The sequence below is a fragment of the Arachis stenosperma genome, chromosome 4 (genome assembly GCF_014773155.1).
Source record: "Arachis stenosperma cultivar V10309 chromosome 4, arast.V10309.gnm1.PFL2, whole genome shotgun sequence".
Classification (NCBI taxonomy): Eukaryota; Viridiplantae; Streptophyta; class Magnoliopsida; order Fabales; family Fabaceae; genus Arachis; species Arachis stenosperma.
Window position 1 is genome coordinate 43,638,852 of NC_080380.1, and position 9,426 is coordinate 43,648,277.

A 9,426-nucleotide genomic window follows, 5' to 3' on the forward strand; every position below is an offset into this window, starting at 1 on the left:
AGGCTGAAAAGGACTGCAGATGCTGTTGGATTCTGATCTCCCTGCACTCGAAGTGGATTTTCTGGAGCTACAGACGCCCAATTGGTGCACTCTCAATTGCGTTGGAAAGTAGACATACTGGGCTTTTCAGAAATGTATAATAGTCCATACTTTGCTCGAGATTTGATGGCCCAAATAGGCGTTCCAAGTCAGCTCAAGAATTCTGGCGTAAAACGCCGGAACTGGCACAAGAATGGGAGTTAAACGCCCAAACTGGCACAAAAGCTGGCGTTTAACTCCAAGAAAAGTCTCTACACATGAAAGCTTCAATGCTCAACCCAAGCACACACCAAGTGGGCCCGGAAGTGGATTTTTATGTCATTTACTCATTTCTGTAAAACCTAGGCTACTAGTTCTCTACAAATAGGACCTTTTGCTATTGTATTTGACATCTTTTGATCACTTTAGATCTTAGGATCATCTTTGGATGTCTAGTTCTTAGATCATTGGGAGGCTGGCCTCTCGGCCATGCCTAGACCTTGTTCTTATGTATTTTCAACGGTGGAGTTTCTACACACCATAGATTAAGGTGTGGAGCTCTGCTGTACCTCGAGTATCAATGCAATTACTATTGTTCTTCTATTCAATTCGGCTTATTCTTGTTCTAAGATATCACTTGTTCCTCAACCTGATGAATGTGATGATCTGTGACACTCATCATCATTCTCACCTATGAACGTGTGCCTGACAACCACCTCCGTTCTACCTTAGATTGAGTGGATATCTCTTGGATTCCTTAATCGGAATCTTCGTGGTATAAGCTAGAATTGATGGCGGCATTCAAGAGAATTCGGAAGGTCTAAACCTTGTCTGTGGTATTCTGAGTAGGATTCAAGGATTGAATGACTGTGACGAGCTTCAAACTCGCGATTGTGGGGCGTTAGTGACAAACACAAAAGAATCACTGGATTCTATTCCGGCATGATCGAGAACCAACAGCTGAATAGTGGTGCGCGAAATTGTGAACAATACTTTTCACAACTCTCATAATCCCCGGTCATGAACTCCAAAAACTTGGTGGTTCAATTCCATGGCATTACACAACTTCGCACAACTAACCAGCAAGTGCACTGGGTCGTCCAAGTAATACCTTACGTGAGTAAGGGTCGATCCCACGGAGATTGTTGCTATGAAGCAAGCTATGGTCATCTTGTAAATCTTAGTCAGGCAAACTCAAATGTATATGGTGATGAACGAAAATAACATAAGAGATAAAGATAGAGATACTTATGTAATTCATTGGTAGGAACTTCAGATAAGCGCATGAAGATGCCTTCCCTTCCGTCTCTCTGCTTTCCTACAGTCTTCATCCAATCCTTCTTACTCCTTTCCATGGCAAGCTTATGCAAGGGTTTCACCGTTGTCAGTGGCTACCTCCCATCCTCTCATTGGAAATGTTCAACGCACCCTGTCACGGCACGGCTATCCATCTGTCGGTTCTCAATCAGGCCGGAATAGAATCCAGTGATTCTTTTGCGTCTGTCACCAACGCCCCGCCCTCAGGAGTTTGAAGCACGTCACAGTCATTCAATCATTGAATCCTACTCAGAATACCACAGACAAGGTAAGACCTTCCGGATTCTCTTGAATGCCGCCATCAGTTCTCGCCTATACCACGAAGACTCTGATCTCATGGAATGGCTGGCTCGTTTGTCAGGCGAGCACTCGGTTGTCAGGCGATCAACCATGCATCGTGTTATCAGGAATCCAAGAGATATTCACTAGAGCTTTGATTGCTTGTAGAACAAGAATGGTTGTCAGTCACCTTGTTCATGAGTGAGAATGATGATGAGTGTTCATCACATTCATCAAGTTGAAGAACAAGTGATATCTTGGACAAAGAACAAGCGGAATTGAATAGAAGAACAATAGTAATTGCATTAATACTCGAGGTACAGCAGAGCTCCACACCTTAATCTATGGTGTGTAGAAACTCCACCGTTGAAAATACATAAGCACAAGGTCTAGGCATGGCCGAATGGCCAGCCTCCCAATGATCTAAGATAGCATAAAACGAAGATAGCTACCAAAGTCTTCTATATCTCAATACAATAGTAAAAGGTCCTACTTATAGAAAACTAGTAGCCTAGGGTGTACAGAGATGAGTAAATGACATAAAAATCCACTTCCGGGCCCACTTGGTGTGTGCTTGGGCTGAGCAATGAAGCAATTTCGTGTAGAGACTCTTCTTGGAGTTAAACGCCAGCTTTTATGCCAGTTTGGGCGTTTAACTCCCATTTGGGTGCCAGTTCCAGCGTTTAACGCTGGGATTTCTTGAGGTGACTTTGAACGCCGGTTTGGGCCATCAAATCTTGGGCAAAGTATGGACTATCATATATTGCTGGAAAGCCCAGGATGTCTACTTTCCAACGCCGTTGAGAGCGCGCCAATTGAGCTTCTGTAGCTCCAGAAAATCCACTTCGAGTGCAGGGAGGTCAGAATCCAACAGCATCTGCAGTCCTTTTCAGTCTCTGGATCAGATTTTTGCTCAGATCCCTCAATTTCAGCCAGAAAATACCTGAAATCACAGAAAAACACACAAACTCATAGTAAAGTCCAGAAAAGTGAATTTTAACTAAAAACTAATAAAAATATAATAAAAACTCAACTAAAACTACCAAAAACATACTAAAAACAATGCCAAAAAGCGTATAAATTATCCGCTCATCACAACACCAAACTTAAATTGTTGCTTGTCCTCAAGCAACTGAAAATCAAATAAGATAAAAAGAAGAGAATATGCAATGAATTCCAAAAACATCTATGAAGATCAGTATTAATTAGATGAGCGGGGCTTTTAGCTTTTTGCCTCTGAATAGTTTTGGCATCTCACTCTATCCTTTGGAATCCAGAATGATTGGCTTCTTTAGGAACTCAGAATCCAGATAGTGTTATTGATTCTCCTAGTTAAGTATGATGATTCTTGAACACAGCTACTTATTGAGTCTTGGCCGTGGCCCAAAGCACTCTGTCTTCCAGTATTACCACCGGATACATACATGCCACAGACACATAATTGGGTGAACCTTTTCAGATTGTGACTCAGCTTTGCTAAAGACCCCAATTAGAGGTGTCCAGGGTTCTTAAGCACACTCTTTTTGCCTTGGATCACAACTTTATTTCTTTCTTTTTCTTTCTTTTTTTTTTTCGGTTTGCTTCTCTTTTTTTTTTTGTATTCACTGCTTTTTCTTGCTTCAAGAATCATTTTTATGATTTTTCAGATCCTCAGTAACATGTCTCCTTTTTCATCATTCTTTCAAGAGCCAACATCCATGAACCACAAATTCAAAAGACATATGCACTGTTCAAGCATACATTCAGAGAACAAGAGTATTGCCACCACATCAAAATAATTAAACTATTATAAAATTCAAAATTCATGCAATTCTTTCCTTTTTTCTCAATTAAGCACGTTTTTATTCAAGAAAGGTGATGGATTCATAGGACATTCATAACTTTAAGGCATAGACACTAAGACACTAATGATCACAAGACACAAACATGGATAAACATAAGCATAAAATTTGAAAAACAGAAGAATAAAGAACAAGGAAATCAAAGAACGGGTCCACCTTAGTGATGGCGGCTCTTTCTTCCTCTTGAAGATCCTATGGAGTGCTTGATCTCCTCAATGTCTCTTCCTTGTCTTTGTTGCTCCTCCCTCATGATTCTTTGATCTTCTCTAATTTCATGGAGGAGAATAGAGTGTTCTTGGTGCTCCACCCTTAGTTGTCCCATGTTGGAACTTAGTTCTCCTAGGGAGGTGTTTACTTGCTCCCAATAGTCTTGTGGAGGAAAGTGCATCCCTTGAGGCATCTCAGGGATCTCTTGATGAGAGGGGTCTCTTGTGTGCTCCATCCTTTTCTTGGTGATGGGCTTGTCCTCATCAATGGGGGTATCTCCTTCTATGGCAACTCCAACTGAATAACAGAGGTGACAAATGAGATGAGGAAAGGCTAGCCTTGCCAAGGTGGAAGACTTGTCCGCCACTTTATAGAGTTCTTGGGCTATAACCTCATGAACTTCCACTTCTTCTCCAATCATGATGCTATGGATCATGATGGCCCGGTCTAGAGTAACTTCGGACCGGTTGCTAGTGGGAATGATTGAGCGTTGAATGAACTCTAACCATCCTCTAGCCATGGGCTTGAGGTCATGCCTTCTCAATTGAACCGGCTTGCCTCTTGAATCTCTCTTCCATTGTGCGCCCTCTTCACATATGACTGTGAGGACTTGGTCTAACCTTTGATCAAAGTTAACCCTTCTAGTGTAAGGATGTTCATCTCCTTGCATCATGGGCAAATTGAATGCCAACCTTACATTTTCCGGACTAAAATCCAAGTATTTCCCCTGAACCATAGTAAGATAATTCTTTGGATCCGGGTTCATACTTTGATCATGGTTCTTGGTGATCCATGCATTGGCATAGAACTCTTGAACCATCAAGATTCCGACTTGTTGAATGGGATTGATAAGTACTTCCCAACCTCTTCTTCGGATCTCATGGTGGATCTCCGGATATTCACCCTTTTTGAGTGAAAAGGGGACTTCGGGGATCACCTTCTTCAAGGCCACAACTTCATAGAAGTGGTCTTGATGCACCCTTGAGATGAATCTATCCATCTCCCATGACTCGGAGGTGGAAGCTTTTGTCTTCCCTTTCCTCTTTCTAGAGGTTTCTCCGGCCTTGGATGCCATAAATGGTTATGGAAAAACGAAAAAGCAACGCTTTTACCACACCAAACTTAAAAGGTTTGCTCGTCCTCGAGCAAAAGAAGAAAGAAGAGAGTAGAAGAAGAAGAAATGAGGGAGAAAGGGGTGGCTTTGTATTCGGCCAAAGAAGGGGAAAAGTGGTGTTTAGGTTGTGTGAAAATGAAGGAGTGAAGAAGGGTATTTATAGGAGAGAGGGGAGATGGTGTTCGGCCATTATGGGTGGGTTTGGGAGGGAAAGTGGTTTGAATTTGAAGGGTGAGGTTGGTGGGGTTTTATGAAGGATGGATGTGAGTGGTGAAGAGAAAGACGGGATTTGACAGGTGAAGGGTTTTTGGGGAAGAGGTATTGAGGTGATTGGTGAATGGGGGAAGAAGAGAGAGGGTGGTGGTGGGGTGGGTGGGGGTCCTGTGGGGTCCACAGATCCTGTGGTGTCAAGGAAAAGTCATCCCTGCACCAAATGTTGCTCAAAATCATGTTTTGAGCTATTTCTGGCGTTAAACGCCTGGCTGGTGCCCATTCCTGGCGTTTAACGCCAGGTTCTTGCCCTTTCCTGGCGTTTAACGCCAGTCTGGTGCCCCTTTCTGGCGTTAAACGCCCAGAATGGTGCCAGACTGGGCGTTAAACGCCCAACTGCTAGGCTTACTGGCGTTTGAACGCCAGCAACATCTTCCTCCAGGGTGTGCTATTTTTCTTCCTGTTTTTCATTTTGTTTTTGCTTTTTCAATGGATTTTGTGACTTCTTATGATCATCAACCTACAAAAAAAAGATAAAATAACAAAAGGAAATAGTTAATTATAAAACATTGGGTTGCCTCCCAACAAGCGCTTCTTTAATGTCATTAGCTTGACAGAGGACTCTCATGGAGCCTTACAGATACTTAGAGTCATGTTGGAACCTCCCAACACCAAACTTAGAGTTTGAATGTGGGGGTTCAACACCAAACTTAGAGTTTGGTTGTGGCCTCCCAACACCAAACTTAGAGTTTGACTGTTGGGGCTCTATTTGACTCTGATTTGAGAGAAGCTCTTCAAGCTTCCTCTCCATGGTGACAGAGGGATATCCTTGAGCCTTAAACACCAAGGATTTTTCATTCACTTGAATGATCAGTTCACCTCTATCAACATCAATCACAGCCTTTGCTGTGGCTAGGAAGGGTCTGCCAAGGATGATGGATTCATCCATGCGCTTCCCAGTCTCTAGGACTATGAAATCAGTAGGGATGTAATGGTCTTCAACTTTTACCAAAACATTCTCTACAAGTCCATGAGCTTGTTTTCTTGAGTTGTCTGCCATCTCCAATGAGATTCTTGCAGCTTGTACCTCAAAGATCCCTAGCTTCTTCATTACAGAGAGAGGCATGAGGTTTACACTTGACCCTAAGTCACACAGAGCCTTCTTGAAGGTCATGGTGCCTATGGTACAAGGTATGGAAAACTTCCCAGGATCTTGTCTCTTTTGAGGTAATTTTTGCCTAGACAAGTCATCCAGTTCTTTGGTGAGCAAGGGGGGTTCATCTTCCCAAGTCTCATTTCCAAATAACTTGTCATTTAGCTTCATGATTGCTTCAAGGTATTTAGCAACTTGCTCTTCAGTGACATACTCATCCTCTTCAGAGGAAGAATACTCATCAGAGCTCATGAAAGGCAGAAGTAAGTCCAATGGAATCTCTATGGTCTCATTTTGAGCCTCAGATTCCCATGGTTCCTTATTGGGGAACTCAGAGGAGATTGGTGCACGCCCATTGAGGTCTTCCTCAGTGGCGTCCACCTCCTCTCTTTCCTCTCCATATTCGACCATGTTTATGGCTTTGCACTCTCCTTTTGAATTTTCTTCTGTATTACTTGGGAGAGTACTAGGAGGGAGTTCAGTAACTTTCTTGCTCAGCTGTCCCACTTGTGCCTCCAAATTCCTAATGGAGGACCTTGTTTCAGTCATGAAACTTTGAGTGGTCTTTATTAGATCAGAGACCATGGTTGCTAAGTCAGAAGTATTCTGCTTAGAACTCTCTGTCTGTTGCTGAGAAGATGATGGAAAAGGCTTGCCATTGCTAAACCTGTTTCTTCCACCATTATTATTATTGAAACCTTGTTGAGGTCTCTCTTGATTCTTCCATGAAAAATTTGGGTGATTTCTCCATGAAGAATTATAGATGTTTCCATAGGGTTCTCCTAGGTAATTCACCTCTTCCATTGAAGGGTTCTCAGGATCATAAGCTTCTTCCTCAGATGAAGCTTCCTTAGTACTGCCAGGTGCATTTTGCATTCCAGACAGACTTTGAGAAATCAAATTGACTTGTTGAGTCAATATCTTGTTCTGAGCCAATATGGCATTCAGAGTGTCAATCTCAAGAACTCCTTTCTTCTGACTAGTCCCATTGTTCACAGGATTTCTTTCAGAAGTGTACATGAATTGGTTATTTGCAACCATTTCAATTAGCTCTTGAGCTTCTGTAGGCGTCTTCTTTAGATGAAGAGATCCTCCAGCAGAGCTATCCAAGGACATCTTGGATAGTTCAGAGAGACCATCATAGAAAATACCTATGATGCTCCATTCAGAAAGCATGTCTGAGGGACATTTTCTGATTAATTGTTTGTATCTTTCCCAAGCTTCATAGAGGGATTCTCCATCCTTTTGTCTGAAGGTTTGGACTTCCACTCTAAGCTTACTCCATTTTTGAGGTGGAAAGAACTTTGCCAAGAAGGCATTGACTAGCTTTTCCCAAGAGTCCAGGCTATCTTTAGGTTGTGAGTCCAACCATATTCTAGCTCTGTCTCTTACAGCAAAAGGGAATAGCATCAGTCTGTAGACCTCAGGGTTAACCCCATTAGTCTTGACTGTGTCATAGATTTGCAAGAACTCAGCTAAAAACTGATGAGGATCTTCCATTGGAAGTCCATGGAACTTGCAATTCTGTTGCATTAGAGAAACTAATTGAGGCTTAAGCTCAAAGTTGTTTGCTCCAATGGCAGGGATAGAGATGCTTCTCCCATAGAAGTCGGGAGTAGGTGCAGTAAAGTCACCCAGCACCTTCCTTGCATTGTTGGCATTGTTGTTGTTTTCGGCTGCCATGGGTTCTTCTTCCTTGAAGAATTCGGTCAGGTCCTCTAAAGAGAGTTGTGCTTTAGCTTCTCTTAGCTTTCTCTTCAAGGTCCTTTCAGGTTCAGGGTCAGCTTCAACAAGAATGCCTTTGTCTCTGCTCCTGCTCATATGAAAGAGAAGAGAAAAAGAAAATGTGGAATCCTCTATGTCACAGTATAGAGATTCCTTGAAGTGTCAGAGGAAAAGAAAAATAGAAGAAAGAAGGTAGAAGAATTCGAACTTGATGAGATAAAGTTCAAATTGTGCATTAAGAAGGAGTAGTACTCCATAAATAGAAGGATGTGGGAGGAAGGGAAGAGGATTTTCGAAAATTAATTAAAAAGATGTCAAAAACATTTTTTTTAAAAAAATTGATTGATAATTTTCGAAAATTCAAAGTGGAAAAGAAATCAAGTGATTTTTGAAAAGGATTTTGAAATTAGAAATTAAAAAGATTTGATTGAAAACTATTTTGAAAAAGATGTGGTTGAGAAGATATGATTGGTTTTAAAAAAATGTGATTGAGAATATATGATTTGAAAACAATTTTAAAAAGATTTGATTTTGAAAATTAGTGACTTGCCTAACAAGAAAAGATATGATTCAAACATTAAACCTTTCTCAACAGAAAAGGCAACAAATTTGAGATGTTCAATCAAATCATTAATTGTTAGTAAGTATCTTTGAAAAAGGAAAGAAATTGATTTTGAAAACATTTGATTGAAAAGATATGATTTGAAAAAGATTTGATTTTGAAAAACTTTGAAAACTTGAAAAAAAATTGATTTTGAAAACGAAATCTTCCCCCTAGCACCATCCTGGCGTTAAACGCCCAGAATGGTATACATTCTGGCGTTTAACGCCCAAAATGCTACCTCTTTGGGCGTTAAACGCCCAACCAGGTACCCTGGCTGGCGTTTAAACGCCAGTCTGTCTTCTTCACTGGGCATTTTTGAATGCTCAGCTTTTTCTGTATAATTCCTCTGCAGCATGTTTTGAATCTTCAATTCTTTGTATTATTGACTTGAAAAGACACAAATTAAAAATATTTTTGGATTTTTAATAATCAAAATGCAACAATAATGAAATAACAATGCATGCAAGACACCAAACTTAGCAGTTTGTATACTACTAACACTATATGAGACACATAAACACTCAAGCCAAAAGAATTCAAAGATCAGAGTAAGAAATCATCAAGAATTACTTGAAGATCCTTAAGACACATGAATGAATGTATGCAATTGACACCAAACTTAAGATGAGACACTAGACTTAAGCAAAACATCAAATATTTTTGGTTTTTATGATTTTGTAATTTTTTTGTGTTTTTCGAAAATTAAGTGGAAAAAAATATCAAAATTCTTAATGAGAATTCCAGGAATCAGTGCAATGCTAGTCTAAGACTCCGGTCCAGGAATTAGACATGGCTTCACAGCCAGCCAAGCTTTCAAAGAAAGCTTCGGTCCAAAATACTAGACATGGCCAAAGGCCAGCCAAGCCTTAGCAGATCACTGCTCCAAAAGCAAGATTGATAAAAATCAACAAGCTCTTGTGGTGATAAGTTGAAACCTCGGTCCAATGAGATTAGACAT

The 9,426-nt window shown here is 40.9% G+C and overlaps 1 non-coding gene across 1 annotated transcript; it reads left to right on the forward strand.

The window, feature by feature from the left end:
- Window positions 1-7,309: 7,309 nt before the first annotated feature.
- LOC130978066 (small nucleolar RNA R71) lies at window positions 7,310-7,417 on the forward strand. Its single transcript, XR_009085730.1, has one exon. It is a non-coding gene; the product is annotated as a small nucleolar RNA R71 (small nucleolar RNA).
- The last annotated feature ends 2,009 nt before the right edge of the window (window positions 7,418-9,426 follow it).